General features: G+C 36.5%; 1 long non-coding RNA gene across 1 annotated transcript; it reads left to right on the forward strand.

The window, feature by feature from the left end:
* The first annotated feature begins 7728 nt into the window (after positions 1-7728).
* LOC149158486 (uncharacterized) lies at positions 7729-8763 on the forward strand. The gene is made up of 3 exons (XR_016261100.1): positions 7729-7837; positions 8034-8106; positions 8616-8763. It is a non-coding gene; the product is annotated as an uncharacterized LOC149158486 (long non-coding RNA).
* The last annotated feature ends 13704 nt before the right edge of the window (positions 8764-22467 follow it).

Raw genomic sequence — 22467 nt, forward strand, 5'->3', positions numbered from 1 at the left:
ACGCAAGTAGAAATAAGAAGAATACAAAAAATTTGGAAGGCACTTCCAAGCTCTGCTCTCTCACTTGATGCTGTAAAACTGAAATGGATTGAGATGCAAGCTTGGGGACGAACCAGATAAATATATAGCCAAGCTTCCATCAAGCTTCTGTTGGCTATGTGTCAGGTGTTCCACAGATCAAGGTAGAGAACTCCAGATGGAGTAATGGACCACTTCAGAAGCTCCTAACTAGAAATTAATTCAACTGCACATAGTTTCCTAAATTAATGGAATCGGTTGGCAGACGGTTTCCATAATAAATCGGTAGCAAAGGGAGCTAATTCGGCGGCAGACATATTCCAGATAGTCAGTGGCTGTTATGGGAGATGGAGCTTAACATTCTCCCACTTGGTCCATACTTCCAATCCTAATGTCTCATTCTAAAACCCATTGATAATCTGTATTAAGTAATAGATACATGAATCATGGCGATAAGTCCTCTAATGATGAGTATTATCTTCCATGTATTACTATGTATTTATTCTTATTATAATTTATATGGCAAAAATTTCTTAATGAATAAACCCTATGTTTATTCTTGGTCCTACATAGATGATTTTTTTCTAATCAAATTAAGGTGCACATAAATATGATAAAAACATCACAATAATTAAGAATTTCATTAAAATAACATTGTCCATACAATGAGAAACTACATAATGGAACGAAGTCCCATATTTATTACATGATCCTTGAATTTAAATGATGGCATGCCCTTAGTCAAAGGATAAGCGATCATCAACTCAGTGTTGTCGTGCTCAATGACCAATTTCTTTTCTTTAACACGTTCCCTTATAGCTAAATACTTAATGTCGATGTATTTATTTTGACTCCCACTTTTGTTGTTTTTAGCCATAAAAACAACAGCTGAATTGTCGCAATATATTCTCAATGGCTTAGAGATAGAATCCATAATTCTAAGCCCAGAAATGAAACTCTTAAGCCATACACCATGTAAAGTAGCCTCAAAATAGGAGATGAACTCGGCTTCCATAGTGGAAGTGGCAATCAAGGTCTGCTTGGCACTCCTCCATGATACAGCTCCACCGGCCATCATAAAAATGTATCCTAATGTTGATTTGTGTGAATCAACACATCCAGCAAAGTCAGAATCTGAGTAGCCAATTACTTCCAAAATGTCCGTCCGTCTATACATAAGCATGCAGTCTTTGGTTCCTTGAAGGTACCTTATTACTTTCTTTGCAGCTCTCCAGTGGTCTAAACCTGGATCACTCTGATATCGTCCCAACATTCCCACAACAGATGCAATGTCAGGTCTTGTGCAGACTTGAGCATACATTAGGCTTCTGACAGCAGAAGCATATGGAATGTTCTTCATTTGTTCCCTTTCAAAGTCATTCTTCGGGAATTGGTTCAAATTGAACCTATCACCCTTCACAATGGGAGCTACACTTGGTGAACAATCCTTCATCTGAAATCTCTCTAAAATTTTATTAATATAGGTTTCCTGAGATAGACCCAAGATGCCTCAAAATCTGTCTCTCTCGATCTTAATGCCAATGACATAAGCTACCTCAACCATATCCTTCATATCAAAATTTTTAGAGAGGAATTGTTTCACCTCATGTAACAAACCTTTATCATTGGTTGCTAGCAAAATGTCATCCACATATAAAACAAGAAAATAAATTTTACTCCCACTAACTTTTAGGTATATACATTGATCCATAATGTTTTCTACAAAACCGAAGGAAAAAATTACATTATGGAATTTCAAATACCATTAGTGGGATGCTTGTTTTAAACCATATAATGACTTCTTCAGCTTGCAAACCAATTGCTCATCATCACTAGAGGGGAATCCTTCAGGTTGTTTCATGTAAACCTCCTCCTCTAGATCTCCATTAAGAAAAGTCGTTTTCACATACATTTGTTGCAACTCCAAGTCAAAATGGGCTACTAATGCCATAATAATGTGCAAGGAATATTTCTTAGATACAGGAGAAAAAGTCTCCCTGTAGTGGATTCCTTCTTTCTAAGTGAATCCCTTAGCAACAAGTCTTGCCTTGTATCTCTCAATGTTGCCGAATGAGTCTTTCTTTGTCTTAAAGACCCATTTACATCCAATGGATTTTGCACCATTAGGCAACTCAAAAAGATCCAAAACTTCGTTACTCTTTATGGAATTCATCTCTTCCTTCATGGCATTGTACCATAGTTCTGATTCTTTGCAACTCATGGCTTGTGAAAATGACTCGGGATCATTTTCAGCTCCAATGTTGTAGTCTGATTATTGAAGATACACAACATAATCATTAGGAATTGTTGATCTCTTTGGTCTAGTAGATTTTCTTAATGTTGTACCATCATCTTCCTAAGAAGTATGTGGTTCAACTTGTTGTTCAAAATTTCTTGGCAACTCTTGAACTCCCTGATCTACTGGAATATCGTCAACAGCTTGTGGAACTTCAACAATTCGTTGTTCAACACTAGTTTGTACTTGAGGGGTGCTATGAACAATAACCAATATATCACTTGAGATGGAAGGTTGAGATTCTGAATGATCTCTTTCAGAAACAATGTTCCTGGTTTGATCGCTCCCACTGATCAAGTCATTTTCAAGAAACTTTGCATTTCTTGATTCCACAATCCTAGTGCTGTGAGATCGGCAGTAAAATCTGTAACCTTTAGACCTTTCAACATATCCAATGAAATACCCACTAATGGTCCTTGGGTCCAGCTTCTTCTCTTGTGGATTATAAATTCTCACTTCAAATGGGAATCCCCAAACGCACATATGTCGCAAACTTGGTTTCCAACCTTTCCATAATTCAAAAGGCGTTTTAGGAACAGCCTTCATTGGAACTCGGTTTAATATATACACTGTTGTCTTAAGTGCTTCAGTCCACAAGGATTTAGGAAGATTGGAGCTGCTAAGCATACTCTGCACCATGTCCAATAATGTTCGGTTTCTTCTTTCTGCTACACCATTCTGGTTGGGTGGACCAGGCATGGTGTATTGGGCAACAATCCCATGCTCTTGAAGAAATTTAGCGAATGGTCGAGGTGCTTGTCCATCTTCTGTGTATCCACCATAATATTCTCCACCTCTATCTAATCTCACGATCTTAATTTTCTTGCCGCATTGTTTCTCTACTTTAGCCTTAAAGATCTTAAAGGCATCTAATGCTTTTCTCTTTTTATGAAGCATGTAGAGATACATATATCGTGAGTAATCATATATAAAGGAGATGAAGTATTTCTGACCATGTGAGTCCATGTCTGGACTACATATATCAGTATGTATGATCTCTAATATGTTCGAACTCCTATTGGCACCTTTCTTTGACTTGTTGGTCTGCTTTCCCTTTATGCAGTCCACACAAGTCTCAAAATTAGTAAAATCTAGAGTATTAAGTACCCCTTCATTTACCAATATTTTAATTATTTCTATGGATATATGACCTAGTTTCCAGTGCCATAATTTAGATGAATCTTCATTAATAACACATCTTTTAGTGCCAGTGTGAACATGCATTGAATCATAAGTGACATTGTTTTGTAAATTAATGCAGTAAAGACCATTAGACAAAAAACCATTCCCAACATGATCAGATTTATAAAATAGACTGAAGGATTTTTCTGAAAAGTTAAAGGAATATCCAAAAGGTACAAGCCTTGAAACTGAAATCAAGTTTCTAGAAAAACTTGGAACATAAAAGGTCTTCTCTAATTCTAAAACAAAGTCGCTACGCAAAGTTAAATAACATGTTCCTATAGCTTCCACATGCGAGCCCATATTGTTTCCTGATAAGATGCTTTGCTCACTTTCGATTGGCTTCCTTAGGTTTTGCAAACCCTGCAAGGAATTCGAAATTTGAACTGCTGATCCAGAATCAATCCACCATGTGTTAATATTAACATTAACCATATTAGATTCATAACAAACAAATGAGATCAAATTACCTTTTTCCACAAGCTATTTCTGAAATTTGGCGCATTCCTTCTTCACGTGTCCCTTCTTTTTACAGAAGAAACACTTGGAATCCTTCTTGATATCAGCTTGGGGAGGTAATTTACCTTTCCCTTTCTGGTTGGATTTAGATTTTCCCTTTCCACGCATTGCCAGCATTGCACTCTCTCCCAGTTCCATCACCAGTCTCTCTTCCTTTTGAACACACATGGTCATGAGTTCATTAATTGACCATTTATCCTTATGTGTGTTGTATGAGATTTTGAAAGGTCCATATTGGTGCGGAAGGGTGTTTAGGATGTAGTGCACTAGGAAGGACTCTGATATATCAACCTCGAGTTTCTTCAATTGAGCCACAGTGTCCCTCATTTGCATGATGTGCTCGCGCACACCTTTCACACTGGTGAGCCTTAGGGATGAGAACTTCATGATTAGGGTGCTTGCTATTGCATTGTCTGAAGTGACGAATTGATCATCAATGGCCTTCAACGAGTCTCGGACCTTTTCATGCTCATCAATGGAACCACGAATACCAGCTGAAATTTTAGTCTTAATGAACATCATGCTTATACGATTAGATCGCTTCCATCGTTCATAAAGAGTGATGTCTGCTGCAGTGATGGTATTAGTGAGTGTCAGTGGTTCATCTTGCCTAATAGCATAGTCTATGTCCATCCACCCCAAATGAAGGAGAACCATCTCCTTCCAAACCTTATAGTTATCTCCCTTAGGTTCGGGAATGTCACAACGAATTTCAGAGAAATTTGCAGGTTGTACAACTGCATGAAAGATCACACGCTTATGTTAAAATTGAGGCCTAAATAAAATTTCATGTTTTACCAATGTAAATCATGCTCAAAATTGAATCTAATGACATAAAAATTGACTGAGGGATAAATTTTTAATTCAAGTAGATTCAATTATTCAATTATTCATAGTTTTGAACTTTATGATAAAACTATTAATTCATAACTCCTGTGGGTAGGTTATGAAATCTTATCCTAATTAATTACATAAAGATAATAAAAATTCCTGTGGGTTAAAATTTATTATATTTAGTCTAATTAATTACAATTTAATGTCTAAATAATCTTTATGTGATCTAACCAATCATAATATATAATTTCATTTAATTAAAGATGTTTTGGAAATTCTCTAATTAATTAAAATTATATGGATCACTAGACATTATTTCTTACATAAATTGCATAAACAAAACTTAACCAGAGTAAAAATAATGTTTACTGAAAGGAGTAAGTCATAATGACATTTTAAATAAACTCCATATAACTGTTTCTTGTAAAAACTGCCATAAATGTCACCATTACTGTAAACAACAATAATAATTCTTCACAAAATTAAAATTAAAGTTAAATCAGTCAGCATTACCGTAAATGACTGCAAATCGATTGTTCAGTTTATAAACAAAACCTAGAGATACACTGAAGCAGCATTGATCTACTTTGCACTTGCATAGCAAATGCAGTTTGAAGGCTAGCTGGCTTGACTTCAGGCTTCGTCTGTAAGTTTATAAAACAAACAAACATAGACAAGCAAACAAGCTATTCACTCACAAGATAAGTAAAATTAAAATTAAAATTAAATTAAAGCACTGCTTTACACAAATTAAGTATGAGCACAGTTATAAATTTATACACATCAAGGCAGAGATAAATGAAGGCTCTGATACCGTTTGTAAGCACATGCATTGATTATTCTAATTAACAATCGAATTTCAGCAATGATAAATCTGAACTTAATGAAGAATAAACATAGAATCAAAAACTTATATGCCCAAATGAAAAATACCTCCAGCCATTGATGCTACTCACACTCTGATTGCAAAATTTCTGCAACGCTTCTGGCAGTTCCTTCTTTTATTTTCTAGCGTTGGATTGAAAAGAATAAAAGTTAAACTGAAGTGTTTAAGCAGCTCCAAACTTTGCAGGCTTTATTAATTTACACAAGCCATAACGATTGAACTGGCTTAATCCTTACGCACAACTAAACCAATAAATCATGTAAGCAGAACGAAAACAGGTTCCAAAACATGGGCCATTTCTTTCAACGATAGCCGAACCAGGCGATCTGTGAACAGCCAACCGGGTGAGAGCTAGTGACCTTCGGCCTAACCAAGTTCGAACAGGTAACTTGTGAATAGCACAATGCTTTAAAACAGGGCCAACCGGGCTCGAATTGGTGACCCAAGAACAGAGAACGCTGATAGGGTTCGGTCAAAAAGGGCCCAACCGGGTTCGAATCTATACACAGTGGGGACAGAACAACCTCACGCAAGAAGAAATAAGAAGAATACAGAAAATCTGGAAGGCACTTCCAAGCTCTACTCTCTCACTTGATGGTGTAAAACTGAAAGGGATTGAGATGCAAGCTTGGGGACCAACCAGATAAATATATAGTCAAGCTTCCATCAAGCTTCTGTTGGCTATGTGTCAGGTGTTCCACAGATCAAGGTAGAGAACTCCAGATGGAGTAATGGACCACTTCAGAAGCTCCTAACCAGAAATTAATTCAACTACACATAGTTTCCTAAATTAATGGAATCAATTGGCAGATGGTTTCCATAATAAATCGGCAGCAAAGGGAGCTAATTCGGCAACATATTCCAGATAGTTAGCAGCCGTTATGGGAGATGGAGCAAATGGAGCTTAGGATCGGAATTAAAACAAGGTGAATTGGGAAAACAATTACATACCATTTTCTTGGATTGAACAAATTCTTGCGTTTATTCTTCTCTAAAATTATAAAGCTTGAAAATTCACAGAATGAACTTTACTCAAATACAAAGAACAATTATAACGGTAGTTAGATGTAATCAATGAGCTCATTTGATGGTGAACATGTTACTTGTAACAAACAAATATGTTTCCTCCCTTCAAGGCAGTTGCAACCACCTATGACACACTTGAGATTCGAAAAACATTAACCATCCCTTTAAGGCAAGTACAACCATTGGAACACACTTGAGATCCCACAAATGCTAACCAGTTTCCTTATGGGTGATGGAAAGACTGGCTAGCCATTCTTGTAACTGCAACTCTTTCAATTCTATAAAATTTCAATGTGTTGTTGTTAATGGAGAATCCTAATCGCCAAAAGAATATCATACCTTCTAGTGAGTCCCCTGCTCAATACAATGACCATTCGAAGCATTTTGCCTACGTATATGGCTACCATGTGAATATAAGAATTCAGGTTTCTTGGTTTTCCTACGTATATGTCTGCGAGGTAAATAGAAGAATTTAGCATTAGTGTGATATGCAACTGAAATAAGGTTTAACAAAGAGCCATGCACGTTTTAAGGAGGAAATGCCCACCCTTATTCATGTTACAGAGAGATCAGTATTAAATGTCACTTGTGCATAGTGCACGTTGGGCATTGGGCGTCGCATTATGGAAAAATAGGGACAAGTGGTGATTTATATTTCATTCAATTGTCAATTTTTTATGGCACGATCTCTACATGTACTACAGCTGTATATTTATAAATTTTGTTTTGAATAACACACTTAATAAATATTACTCCATTGTTTAATTTATTAACTCGTGGAGTGATATTACATTACAACCATCTCTCATTCGAACGATTGGTCTCCAGGTCGGCATACCACCTGTCTCCTTACCACATCGTTGTATAGCATGTGTCGTTGTTCTGCAACGTTTTCTGTTTCCATCTTATCTTCTATCTAGATTAACTTGAAATGATAAGACGCCTTGTAAGGGGCCAACGATTTGAACCTTTCCCGTCAGCCACCCTGTAGCTGTCATTGATCAGCGGCGATTCTACTTTAGTTTCTGCACTTCTCCGCCATTACCGCGTCTGGCCACTGTCGTCCCTCGAAGCAGGTAAGGGATGTGACTCCATGTAGTGGCAGCGTTTAATCATTTATACCTCTCTGTGGTCGAATGTTGGAAGTCTGAGCTACGCGGATTCACATATTTCATTAATTTTTGTCATTTAAATTCTATTTAATTAATAAGAGACCCTTTATGGTAGATCCATCGCTCACGTATTCCCTTTTTTTTGAGTGTCACGTCACAGATTCATGGATGATATGACGTGTGTGGTCAAAGGGCGATTAACGATTTGCCCCAAGCAGTAGAGTTACAGGCAGGTATCTGTACCAAGGACAAACCTGCTTTTCCCGTTATATTCTTTCGTTTCCGACTTGCCAAACGAACATTAGGTTGGATAAAAGTTGATAACCAGGATTTCTATTTCCGTCTTAGCTTACGTCTCGAACAACCTAAAATTACAAGACATTGTGTAAAAGGCCAACGATTTGGCCCATTTCGATTATTGGCTTGCCACTACATCCTCTTGTCAGTGGCAACTCTACTCTGGCACAACTCAGTCTTCCTTTCATTTAAAAAAAAAATTTTCACAGTACAATTAAGAGGAATCAATATTGGCATTTCAAGCATAATCCAATAACGTAATGCTCTAGGTAGAGCTATGTAATTAATTACTTTAGATTAATGAGCTAATTTGTTAGCATTTTAGATTAATTAAGTAATTAATTAATTACTCGTTTCAGTGTAGCTCCAACTGTGGAGAGTGTGGACCTTCTTATCTTATAAGCTTTATTTGTAAAGTGACTACTTTTACAATGTTGACGTACAGGTAGAGCGTGGGGCTCTTCATATCCGGAAGGGACTACCGCTGCCTGCGGCCCTTGTTGTTAAATGCTCTATGTGCAAAGTGATTTTCGAAAATGAACTGGGTTGCTAAGATGGTGTCTATATGGCGGGCCTTTGATTTTATTTCTAAAGTTTTTATCTTCGATTGCCTCCCAAATAATTCGGTTACTCTTCTACCCTACCAATTATACCTTTAGAATAACAAAGTTTTTGTACTACACTATGGCAAAATTTCCTAGACAAATTGGACTCACTATATATGTGGTAGTTGCTGATTTTTCTGAGGCCTGAGGCATTCTTTTTTCTAGGAAGTGGGGTGCATTAAATGTAGATAACATCATTACAACAAGTGAAGCGAGCACTGCAAATTGAAATGGCAGAGAGAGATAAGTATTTTTTAGATCCTCTTGAAAGAAATATGTGAAAAAGAGAAATATGTGAAATATGTTCCTTGCATGAATGAAAGATATGACTATTAGGGTTGATTTCTTAAAAAAATGTTTTTTCCAGGGATGAAAGATAGAACTATTGGGTTGGAATTTCTTGAAAAAAATTATGCATAAAAAGAGTAACTATTGGGATGGAATTTCTTGAAAATAAATAAGCATAAAAATAATAACTATTGGGCTGGAATTTTTTGAAAAGAAATACACATGAAAATAATTCATAAGGTGTTAAAATTCTTGAAAAGATTAATCAATTCTATGGAAAAAGATCATGTTGCTTTATATATATGTCGTTCTTGCTTGAAAACAATGATTTCTTCTTCGAAAAATATCATGTTATTTTATATGTCTTTCTTAAGTGAACAAAATAAGGGATCTTGAAAAGATTAATCACTTCTATGGAAAAAGATCATGTGCTTTATATATGTCGTTATTGCTTGAAAGCAACGATTTCTTCTTGGAAAAATATCATGTTGTTTTATATATGTCTTTCTTAAGTGAACAAAATAAGGGATTATAATAGAATACTTGAGAAAAATATGTATAGTTGCATGCATAAAATGAAAAATTATTGTGTTAGTATTTATTTTAAAAAATATGATTAGGTATATCAGTTATTAGAAAAGAATTTATGGGAAATATTATGTTTCATATTTTTTTTAAAGAAATAAATTAATTGCATGCACAAAAAATAACTATTAAGTCTGATATTTCTTGAAAATAAATAAGTTATTCTTGAAAACAGATAAGTTATTCACATGCACAAAAATATGACTCTTATCTTTACATTTCCTGAAAAAAATGAAGTTATTTCATTTAATATATTATCAGGAACATTGACATGATGCATATGCATTAAATTTTTAAAGAGAAACATTGGACTCTTAAAGAGAATATGTGCTTATATGCGTAGGAATAATATTTAGTATATTTGATCTACTATAAATTAATATGTGATTTTACATGCATGGGAAGCTTGAGGCGTACACAAAGAGATAAGTAGCATTTTTGATAAAGATTTCAGATAAAATTTTTGCATAAAAGACAATTGGTTGTGTTGTTTGAGAATGATTTCTTATTCATGTTATTTCTGGAAAACATATTGCAAATTTGTCTCATGTGTGAAATGATAGGAACATATTTTGTATTGCATGCACAATATCTAGTAACTTAGCTAAATTTTGGAAAAAGAATAATTAGTGTGTTAGATTCCCTAGAAAATAAATATATGTATTTGTATGCTTGGAAGTATTTTCTGTGTTAGAAATCTTAAAAAATAAGAGAAGAGAAAAACACACCCTTGCACGCATTATTGAATTAGATCCTTGGAAAGGAAACTCGTAATTACATGTTTTATTGCATTAAGGTTCATTTTGGAAGATTCTTTACAGAAACATATGCACTTGGATGCATGGAGAAGTATAGTTTTGGTATTAGAATTCTGGAGAAAATAGAGGTGTAATCACATAATATTTATTTTGTTAGCTTTCTTTTGGGAAAAATAATATTCATTTGCATGCATAAAGGGATTAGCTATGGTATTATCTTTATTTTGGGAGAATATTATCTATAGATATTGGGGTAGATATTTTGGTGAAAGAAAAATATGTGTTTGCATGCATGAAATAATAGATGTATGCATTTGACCCCTCTAGGAAAAAAAACATAATAGTAGGCAAAAATAAAATTGCTTGTTGGTATAGTTATCTTAAAAATTGTTATGCATTTGCATGCACAGGAACAATATCTAATATGTTAGCTTTCGTTTGGAAAGAATATGAAAGTACATGCAATATTTTCTTAACATTTTGTTGGAAATATGATGCTTGATAGTGATATGCATGTTACTAATGCATGTGCAATGTCCCTTCCGAAAGTAAATTGTTACATGTTTATTTATTCTACAATTTTGACAATTTTGGAGGCCATGGGTCCCATGTGATTTTGGAAAAGATTTAGGAAGGGAAAGGGGCTGAAATGTTTTGTTGGCATAGCGTGGGGGCTAGCCACATGAGAAAATATGCACCACCTTAGAGGGAAGTTCAAATGACTAAGGAAGGAAAGTTGAATTGTTAGTTGGAGGGGGCCCACATGGAAAAGAGGCCCGCAAATTATAAATAGAGGAGGCTCAGTCTCATTTTATATCTTGTTGACATATTGAACTCAACCTTAGTTGCTCGAGCTTCTTAGTTGGGTTACAATGTTTTTTAGCACACGAATGTCTTTGAGTGGATATCTCAACCTGTGCTTTGGAGGAATTCGAGTGCCACCCTAGGAAGGCAATTCATACTACCTTAGAGGAGAGCCTGTGGAATTTCATAGTCACATCATTCAACATTTGTCTCAGCTAGTGCATATTTCTGGAGGACGCAGAAGGAGAGCATACAGGTGTTGCTTGTGGGTTCATCCAGGAAGTAACTGCCGGTAAAGTTTGGGAATTGGTGCTATAGTGGAGGATGAACCTTTCAAGAGAGTTTTGGAGCAGGAGGTTGTTGTAGTGGAGTAGTTCGATTTAAAGTCACTTGGGCCTATGTAGAGAGCCATCACTAGGCTCATGTGGGAGTTGGGGGAAGGAATTGTAGATTTGAAGCTGGTCAGGAGAAGTAGGAGATCATTTGGATGGCCATTTGAGGAGGATTGTTGGAGTTGGGAGAGTAGAGATTGACAAGATCAATCACAACAATATAATTCGAAATTGGAGGAGTGCCAAGCTATGTATGGTCAATTTTTGAAGGTTGGAATGGAGGGAAAATGTTTCTGCATCTTTCTGGGTTTTTTTGGGTTTTGGGCAAGGATCACACTCCTAATTTTCTAGAATTTTCTGGGAAGATCTAAGGGTCAAACGAGGGTCCCAACTCATCGAGCATCTAGAGGAGCTAAGGGGAATTTGGACCAAAATTTCGAGGTCAACATTTGGCCAATCCCTTCATGGGTTGTTCTGGGTACTTGGTGGAGAGTTTGGGCTTAATTTCTCGTAATTTTCTGAGCATAGGAGGTGGGGTTTTACAACAACATCTTTGCAGCAGACATCAACATTTCATTAGGGCATCACAAGGCATCATTGAAGCAGTTATTTGTGCCATCTGGGCTTGACATATTACCACCTGGTCTTGATCACACTTGCCATTGAGGAAACAATAAGTGCACCAATTCCACATTATTGTACTTTTCTCCCAGATTATAATAAAATGGCTCAGCTATTGGTTATTCCTGGACTTTTTATGGGTGTGCACTGAATGTTTCAATTTTATGGTGTTGTTTTTATTCTTTGCTTTGTATAGCACTGTTTTTCATAGTTTGGAAAATTATAGTGGTATTAGAACCAGGTCCTTGGCTTAGCCTGTGGGAAATATTAGAATCAAACAACATGGTGGTCACTTGGAATGAGGTGGTGAGGATACAACAAGTGATGGTTGATGTGGGGAAGAGGTTGATGCATTCCTCAATTGGGAACCCAGACATGATTTCAACTGATGTGGAGCTATTGGGGGGGAATTGGAGGGCATACCACTCATTGGTTCATGCCATTCCAACGTCCCTCTATTTTTTGGAATTTTGTGAACTAAGGGGTATGCACAAACCAATAGAGATTTAGTGGAATTTTGCAGGTATGATCAAAAGTATTAAGGAAAAAGATGAAATAGTAGTTTAAGTAGCCATGGTTGGAAAGGAGACAGTTGATCATACACCTATTGATGAGGTGTCATCCATTGATTAGGTATTTGGGGTTGTGACTGAGTTCTCAGGTGATAACAATGAACGATAGGTTGATGAGGTGCCAGAAGACAATTCCATCGTTATTGAGGAGCCGATAGGTATAGAGGCCTTGAGGTCTATGATAGAGTTACCAGACGTTAGTCACCTATAGTTTACTGGTGAGCATATCGTGCATATTATATTGTCTGTGAAGAAGCAGTCGAAGGCTCATGTCGAGCCCGTGATGGAGGAGGATGTGGAACCATCCCTTGGGCTACCCATTGATGAGGGGCATCATAGAGGCCACATGTTGGGTTTTCAGCATAGTTCACTTCAAAGGCCCACTGGTGGGGTCTATAGTGTTATCAACCCACCCTTATGCATTATATCGATGAAGGTTGATTTTTCTATATGTATCCGAGGGGCTGGAAAAGTTAGAAGGAATGAGATGAGCATGATACCACATCAGCTTGGAGGGATTGTTCCTTCCACAGAGGATTACACATTCGATATCTCCTTTGGGATTGGATGGCGATAGGTATTGAGCTAGTACTCGATGGAGGAGGTTAGGCAGTTGGATACATCCATGACCACATGTCAAGATAGGCCATGGATTACTAAAAGGACTTGAGGGCTAAACTAGTTTTGGGATCCAGGTGGGATTTTCCATCACATCATGGAGCTGGTAGGTGATGGTAGTAGCTATGTGATGGATTTGACACTTGAGCACACTGACATTTTCAGATCTCCATCAGAGCCCCAGTTAGCACTAGTGACATGATGGCTTGACAAGCGAGTAGAAAAAATTCATGAGTTGTCTTGGCATATTGATGGTGTGTGGAGTCATAGAGTGACTAGCTTACTCTGGTAGGAGCTAGTAGGAGGAGGTGGCATCGACAGGCTATCACATAGGGCATTAGATGGAGAGAGTGCTCTCTTACTAGCATATGGGACATAGGGACTAATGAGGATAGGCACAGTAGTGTCATTTTTGTTAGCATGTGGGTATTTGGGCCGCTCAGGTCTTTCAAAGAAACTAGGGGGATGTGGCCTACATCATTGAGGGTGTGCTAGTAGAGAGGTGGATATTTTGGCCCATGCAAGATACTATATGTTACAGGGTGGTACAAGAGTGGCTAGTGGTACACAGGACTACACAGAGTTATGTCATAGGCTCCAATGTTATATAGAGTGATGCAGTTTGATTCATACAAACCCAATGTTTGGCCATAACATCTATTGGTGTGCAGGGCTATGCAGTGAGGAATAGGGGCCTGCAGAGGAGCACAAAGATGTAGGGAGGTGTTTCATAGTATGTTGGACTGTGATGTGGAGTGGGATTGCCTCACATCACGTTGAGTACATGTGGGGAATGATAGGTACAATGGAATAGGTAGGACACATGACAGTAAAGGATGGCATAATCGTAGCCGAGGGTATCTAGCGATGTATAGGGGTAGGCTGTGGTGTATAGTGGCATATCCAAGAGTATTAGGATGATCAGTGGTATCCATGGGTGTATAGTGTTGCACAACGAGGTCTTGGATTGTTGCCTCCATGGAGACCCTTTGATAGAAAAACAAGGCATATCTTTGGGAATAGTTCACTTAGGATCGACGAGGACATAAATGAGTGATAGTTGATGGTATCTGCGGGGACTCACATGCTTGACCCTCTTCTACATCCCTCATGGGTGCAGTCGATTTCGCTGTTGACTTTCTACACTCTGAGCATGAGCAGTGAGGGACGAGGAGCTCACCCGAGATATTTGGGTGACACTCAGCACACTAGGGGTGAGACTTTTCAGTAGTGGCATTAGTTTCGTGTATCAGTTGACAGCCACAGGCAAGGGGATGAGGTGATTATCTACAGGGGTGGTATATCGTTCGTCACCGAGCCTACGTCTAGGGAGCTAGTCATGAGGTAGACATGTGTCACTATTTTCTCAGGGCATGTTAGGACCATGCATGAGCAAAGGATACTAGATACAAATGAGGTAGTTTCCTAGTATGTGTCCTAGCTCAAGACCTTATATTGGGACATTATTGAGAGGGAAGATGACCAAACCAGGGTAGATAGTTGGCAGGGACAGGAGGGATCCACATACCCTAAGTTGATTATGAGTATCGGATACTCATATTTTGTTTTCATTCAGGGGCTAGCTATTTGGCACATGTGGCTTCCAGTGATCATCAGTACTGCACAATGGCAGGCACATGGCAGATTAGCATGTATCATATTAGCCCACGATACATGGAGCCTATATATTGATCACATGCAGGGACTCGAAATGAGGCATGGATGGATTCCTGTAGTTTTCAGAGCTATGTTGCAGCAAGTTCAACTAGGGGATGCAGGGATTCAGTTGAATGATAAATCAATCTATATCATGATGGTTAGAGTCATGGTAAAGAGTGGTCTAGTTCACTATGGGATTGGCACATGGGGGTACACAGTGGCCTTCATTGGATGGCGATTCAAGCTTTCTTTGTGGCTGCAACTGTTTGGAGTTAGATTTAGATGAGAATACTTTCATGTCATGGAGATGTCGAGGCAGGATGTGTCTCGTCTCTATCAGTATTCCACCATCAAGTTCAAGGAGAGGAGGATACAGTGTACACATAATGGGTAGTAAGCTAGAGCTAGAGTGGTGCAGTGACAACATGGTGGTAGCCTTCTATGGATAGCATGGGACCCAAACATCACAGTACTATACATCTCAGTGACCATTAGGGGTCAGTCGGATGCAACAGGGGGAGGTCACTTAGGTATTCCTTTGGGCTTTAGTGATTCATTGATGGAGTGGGGGACTTCTGGTATTTATATCGAATAAGATAGTGAGTAGAGTGAGGGGAGATTCAGGTGGGACAAGATGGATTGTGATCCTAGTATTGAGGGATTATTTCATGTTAGGATAGTTCAGGGACCTAGGATGACTCAGCAGGATGTGTTGGACCCTTGTATTACTAATGGTGATAGGGGCGATCAACAAACAGAGGAGGCACTTGTTCAGGCATTGCTAGAGGAAAAACGATTTTTGGTGCATTGGAGGAACTTTCCAAATGAGGATGCCACTTGGGAGGTTGAACACATACATGAGCATCCATTGATGAAGTTGCTTGTGGGAAAGAAACATTTGGGAGGGGAGGAATATAATGTCCCTTCCAAAACGAAATTGCTAAAGGTTTATTTATTCTACAATTTTGATAATTTTGGAGGCCATGGGACCCATGTGATTTTTGGAAAATACTTAAGAAGGAAAAAGTGGCCAGAATGTTTTGTTGTCATAGCATGGGGGCCACCCATATGAGGAAATACACACCACCTTAGAGGGAAGTTCAAATGACTAAGGAGGGAAAGTCAAATTTCTAGTTGGAGGGGGGCCGCACGGAAAAGAGGCCCACAAATTATAAATAGAGTAGGCTCAGCCTCATTCAATATATTTTTGACATATTGAACTCAACGTTAGTTGCTTGAGCTGCTTAGTTGGGTTACTATGTTGTTTAACACATGAGTGTCTCTGAGCAGAGATCTCAACCCTTGCTTTGGTGGAATTTGAGTGCCAACCTAAGAAGGCAATTCATACTACCTTGGACGAGAGCTAGTGGAGTTTCAAAATCACATCTTTAAGCATTTGTCTCAGCCAATGCGTGTTTCTGAAGGACATAGAAGGGGAACACACAGATGTTTCTTTTGGGTTCATAGAGGCAACAACTAATGGGGGAGTTTGGGCATTGGAGCTACAGTGGAGGATCAACCTTTCGGGATACTTTTGGAACAAGAGGTTGTTGGATTGGAGCAGTTCGATTTACAGTCATCTGGCCCTGCACAAAGAGCCATCACTAGGCTCACGTGGGAATTGGAGGAAGGAATTATAGAGTTGGAGTTGGTCGGGAGAAGTAGAAGATCATTTGGAGTGTCATTTGAGGAGGATTACCAGATTTAGGAGAGTAGAGATTGGTAGGAGCAATCATAGCAACATTCAGAATTGGAGGAGGGCCAAGTTGTGAAGGGTCATTTTTTAAAGTTTGGAACCAAGGGAATTTCTTTCTAGGTTTTTATGGGTTTTGGGAAAGGATCACATTCCTAATTTTATAGCATTTTCTGGGAAGATCTAACGAGTCAAACAGGGGTCCCAACTCAGTGAGCAGTTAGAGGAGCTAAGGGGAATTTGGGCCAAAATTATGAGGTCAACATTTGTCCAATCCCTTTGTGGGTTATTCTTGGTATTTGGTGGAGAGGCAGGGGTTAATTTACCCTAATTTTATGAGCAATAGATATGGGGTTTCCAACAACATCTTTACAACAGACAACACAGTTTCACAAGGGCAGCGCAGGGGCATCATTGCAGTAGTTATTTGTGCCATCTGGGCTTGACATATTACCACCTAGACTTGATCATGCTTGCCATTGAGGCAAACCCAGGTTCACCACTTCCATATTATTGTATGTTTCTCCTAGATTATAATAAAATGGCTCAGTTGTTGGTTATTCTTAGACTTTTTATGGGTGTGCACTGAATGTTTCAATTTTATGGTGTTGTTTTTATTGTTTGCTTTGCATAGCACTATTTTTCCTAGTTTGGAACATTACACAATAGCTAGTATGTTAGCTTTCATTTGGAAATAATATGAAAGTACATGAAAGATTATGTTAATATTTTGTTGGAAAGATGACGCTTGATAGTGATATGCATGTTACTAATTCATGTGCAATGATGTTAAACAAGACATTTAATGAAATTTTGTTTATGTTTTATGTATGCACACAAATATATGTTGAAGTATCACTAATAAATATTCATTATTGGTTGATTAATTTTTTATCGAATGATGAGATCAAAGTCTGTTGATGACAATAATGGCAGGAAACGATGGTGACTTGTGCAAAGGATAGATTATGTTTAACATTATGGAAGGTAAAGAATTAATGGTCCATGCATATTGGGGAGTATGAACTGCAGGATGGTCCATTGATAGAATAATTAGGCCACAAAGATACAAAGTTTGAAGATTTGTGCGCAAATTATATCATGATGATTGTAATAACTTTTAGCTGGATATGTTGCATTTAAATGATATTTCTTTGTAAGATTTTATGACAATGGTTAAGGGATGAACTCTCTTACAAGCTATTCAGTGGGGTGAACACCCTTATGAGCTCTTAATAATAAAATTAATTTTTTTTTCATTTTCAACCTACAGGGTTTCTATGGTACATTGGTGTCTAATGATGTGGTTTCTTGTTGTCCCATTTTTATGATGTTGATTCCTTTCATGATGTGATGTTTATATTATCAAGAATGTGATTAACTAACCAAGTTGAAAGAAACATAGATTTGATGCAATATTACATGAGAAAGTTTATGTTAATATGCTACAACAGTGGTTGTTAATGCTTATGTAACTTACTATTCCTTTACTAAATTTACTCTATGTAATGACGAAGATTCCATCTAATGGTTAATGAGGAATCTAGATTAGTAATTTGAATAGTTACCTGTGGGTAAATTCTATAAACAAATTCTAACTCCATGCATTTTTCATGTGAGGTTACCAGGGATGTTACAAGTCGTATCAGAGCTTAATGTTTCAGCACTGGCGCATTTTGGGAATTGGTAAGCGGAAAAGAGATCGAGGTATGATATTAGTGGGCATTAGCATAGGTATGATTCTAACAATCTACATATCGAAATATGCAGTAGAGTACTTTTGACATGAGATACATGATGCATGTTTATAACTGCATGGAAGAGTAGTAAGTAATAAAGTTTTTTGCCAAACTATGATGACGATATTTGAATCTTAATGAGGATAAAAGACAATAAAACCTTTGTTGCGCCGATAAACAATCCTGAGTACTCACTAGTGAAAGTGAAAGTTGACTACCAACCTCTGCATATATGACAATATTACTTATAGATGTAATGCATAAATATTAAATCCATGAATTAAAATATGAGGAATGTCCTTGAAGGGGACGATAGAGTTTTTTAAGAGGACATTGAAAGATCCCCTTTAGATGTTAAAAATAAATGATGAGTAAAGTAGTGAGACTTGATTGAGTCTTGTCATGGTTGCATTAATATGGTTGGTAGCATTGATTAGTTAGTGTTGCATGACTAACTATTAAAACTTATATTCATGAATTGGTTTCTATTTAAGCTTATTGCAAGTTGTAAACAAGTGATTATGGCAGTTACTTCATGTCTTAGTATGTTGGTAATAGTACACTATGCGAAATTGGAAATGTTTGGATTGTTACCCTAACTTTTATTGACATTTACACATTAATTAATTTTTTCATATACTTTTATGCATGGCAATGTTGTATACATGAAATTAAAATGATTGTGAAAGTGAATACTTGTTTAAAACAATGCATATTTATGGCTAATGTTGTTTATGGGATTAAGCATGGGTAGCTTAATAGAAACATGATAACCTATGAAGGTAAAATGTTGCAATGTGAATTTTAACTGTAAATGAGAAAGTATAATTTTATGATATGCATGATTGTGTTATTTGAAAAATCAAAATGTATACCACCTATATGTCAGTTATGTTTCCTATCAATCTAGATATTGTGGACCCATGTTAAGGGTCAAGTATGAATGTGGGATGTACATAATTGTTTATTTTGTTTTAATGATAATGCGCATATGGTTCTTTATGTAAATTATTGTGGGAAAGAGTGCTAAAAGAGAACTTCACATGCCAAAAATTTGTGGACAATTGTGAAAGGCTAGGAGGCCTTGGGTTGATGGTGATTTCCTATCCGAAGTGGTTGATGGCTGTTTCCTTCCCAAATTTCCCTCTCCCTAGAGATACATGATCTCAGTATGGGAAAATAGTTGGCCAAGATGGTGAACAAGAGAAAAATCCAAAGGAAACTTTGTTGATTTTGGATCTTGTAGGAGGACGCCCAAAATTCCTCATAGATGGGGAATTGTCAAAGGAATAGGTAGGATGCTTCTCAGAGGAATCCTGTATTGGACCCTATGTGGTCATTGGAATTCCTGAGCTAGTTGTCCAGTGGACTTCATAAATGGACCTTGTATGGTCTTTGTCAAAGAATTGTTTAGAGGTGAAAATGGATCAATCGAGTTGTGGAAACCAATTCCCATTGGTTGGGAGGAGCATTCCTTTTCTATTGTGGTTCTCATAGCAGAAAAAATAACTAATGAGATATGTGTTGTGTTAAAAATTATTTTTTATATAATTCTGTAAGAAAATTATGTACCTCTTGATAGGAAATGAGCCTAGTGCTGAGAAAGGAATTACAGGAAGTACGTTCCTTTATGGTATTACCAATCTTGTGAATGTCGTAGGTAGGGGCTAAGACAATTATTCACTTGGTGCAGTTATTGATCATTTTGATTATTAGAGAGCTAGGTTCTCATTGGGTACTTGTGAAATTATTGTTGGTAAAAGATCAACTGATATTACATAATTGATTGACATTTAAAAGTATTTTATTTGATTGAAAATGTTGTGACTAATGTGATTTTGTTGGATTTGTTAGTCATGCATTATAGGGTTCTTGCAATGTAGTTTTGATCAGTTTCCAAATGAGTGGAGTGCTTGTGTAAAAGTGACCACCACTTCCAAGAGAAATTGGTAAGTAACGGTAAGTTCGTATAAAGATTTTTTTTTGCTTCTATGAATTTGAATAATGGCTAAGCCATGGAAAGAATAAATGGCTTATTTTTTCTGCTATAAATGCTTATGACCATTAATAAAAACATCATTGTTTCAATTAAAGGTATTTCTTGGAAAAGAGAGTCCTTCAATTTAAAGGGGAAGGATTCTCTTTGGGCTAGTTTAGATTAATATGAGTAAAATTTAAAGTTCCAACAAGAGATGAACACTGAGGACTGTATTCTCTTTAAGGGGGGGAGTATGTAATACTCCTACCATAACTCCTGTAAGAAACTCATAAAGTTACAATAAGTAAAAATATTATTAATCTAATATATGGTTAATTGTTCCATCAAGAATCAATTGTAAATACGTTTGTAACTAATTAAATTGGTTTTAAACCTTATCTTTACATTTTATTCCTTTCTTGGTTGATGATGGGTGGTTTTTACAAGACACTTGGTTCTTGATAACAAGTTTTCTTATTTTTTATCAACAATAGACTTGTTCTCTGAAAAAAATTTGTCTAGGAATTACAACTTTCTCCCTATCTCTTAGATGTATCATATTTTAGACACATATTTTCTACATGCCATGCTCCACGAATATCTAAATATTTGACTATCAGTAAGATGATTTCTACCATCGTTGGTAAAACCTTTGTGAAATACCAACGTTATTGCAATTGCTTCAATGACCCTAGCTACTTGGGTTACCTAACCTTCTTCTAGCATGATTGTGTCGTATGTAAATGTGTTTAATACAATTTCTAGATTGGGAAACTTAATTAGAACTCTTGCTATGGTAAATTGAGGAGTCTTGAATTGACTGTCAACATTCTCCTTTCCCTTCAAGAAATCTTGTTGTTAAATGGTCTTTGTGGAAAGTGATTTTAGAGAATTAATTGGGTTGCTACGATGGTGTTAATGTCTGGGCTTCCTTATTTTTTTCATCTTTGATTTCCCCCCAAATAATTTAGTTACTCTTATACCAATTATACCTTTAGAATAGCAATGTTTGTGTGCTTACACTATGGAAAAATTGCCTCGATAGATTGGGGTCACTATATATGTGGTAGTTATCGATTTTCCGAAGGCCTAGGGCATGCTATTTTCTAGGAAGTTGGGTGCATTGAATGTAGATAGCATCATTACAACAAGTGAAATGAGAAGTGAAAATTTAAATGGAAGAGAGAGATAAGTATTTTTTCTAATCCTCTTGAAACAAATATGTTCCTTTCATGGATGAAATATAGAACTATTATGTTTTATTTCTTGAAAAAAAATATGTACTTTGCAAGCATGAAAGATAGAACTATTGGGTTGGAATTTCCTGAAAAGAAATATGCATAAAAAGAGTAACTATTGGGCTACAATTTCTTGAAAATAAATAAGCATAAAAAGAGTAACTATTGGGCTGGAATTCCTTGGAAAGAAATATACATGAAAAGAATTCCTAAAGTGTTCAAATTCTTGAAAATAATAATTGCTTCTTTGGAAAAATATCATGTTTCTTTATATATGCCATTCTTTCTTGAAAATAATGATTGCTTCTTCGAAAATATTGTCTTATTTTATATGTTGTTCTTGAGTAAACAAATAAGCGATTATGATAGATTACCTGACAAAAAGATATATAGTTGCACGCAGAAAATGAACAACTATTGTGTTAGTATTTATTTGAAAGAATATATGACTATTTTTATTAGTCATTGAAAAATAATTTATTGGAAATGAAAATGTGTTTTTCAATTGTTGAAAATGAATATGGGTGAGATGAACAAAATTAGAAAATAAATTATTTAATTGCATGCATAAAAAATAACTATTAAGTTTGATATTCCTTGAAAATAAATAAGTTATTTTCACACACAAAAATATGACTCTTATGTTGATATTTTTTGAAAAGAAATAAAGTTTTGTATTTAAAAGATTACCAAGGATATTCTCATGGTGCATATGCATTAAAATTTTAAAGGGAGACATTGGACTCTTAAAGAGAGTATGTGCTTATGTGCACATGAATAATATATAGTATATTTGATGTACCGGAA

The sequence above is a fragment of the Pinus tabuliformis genome, chromosome 5_2 (assembly GCF_031772625.1).
Source record: "Pinus tabuliformis cultivar Carrire ecotype Pingquan chromosome 5_2, CPIR1, whole genome shotgun sequence".
Taxonomy (NCBI): Eukaryota; Viridiplantae; Streptophyta; class Pinopsida; order Pinales; family Pinaceae; genus Pinus; species Pinus tabuliformis.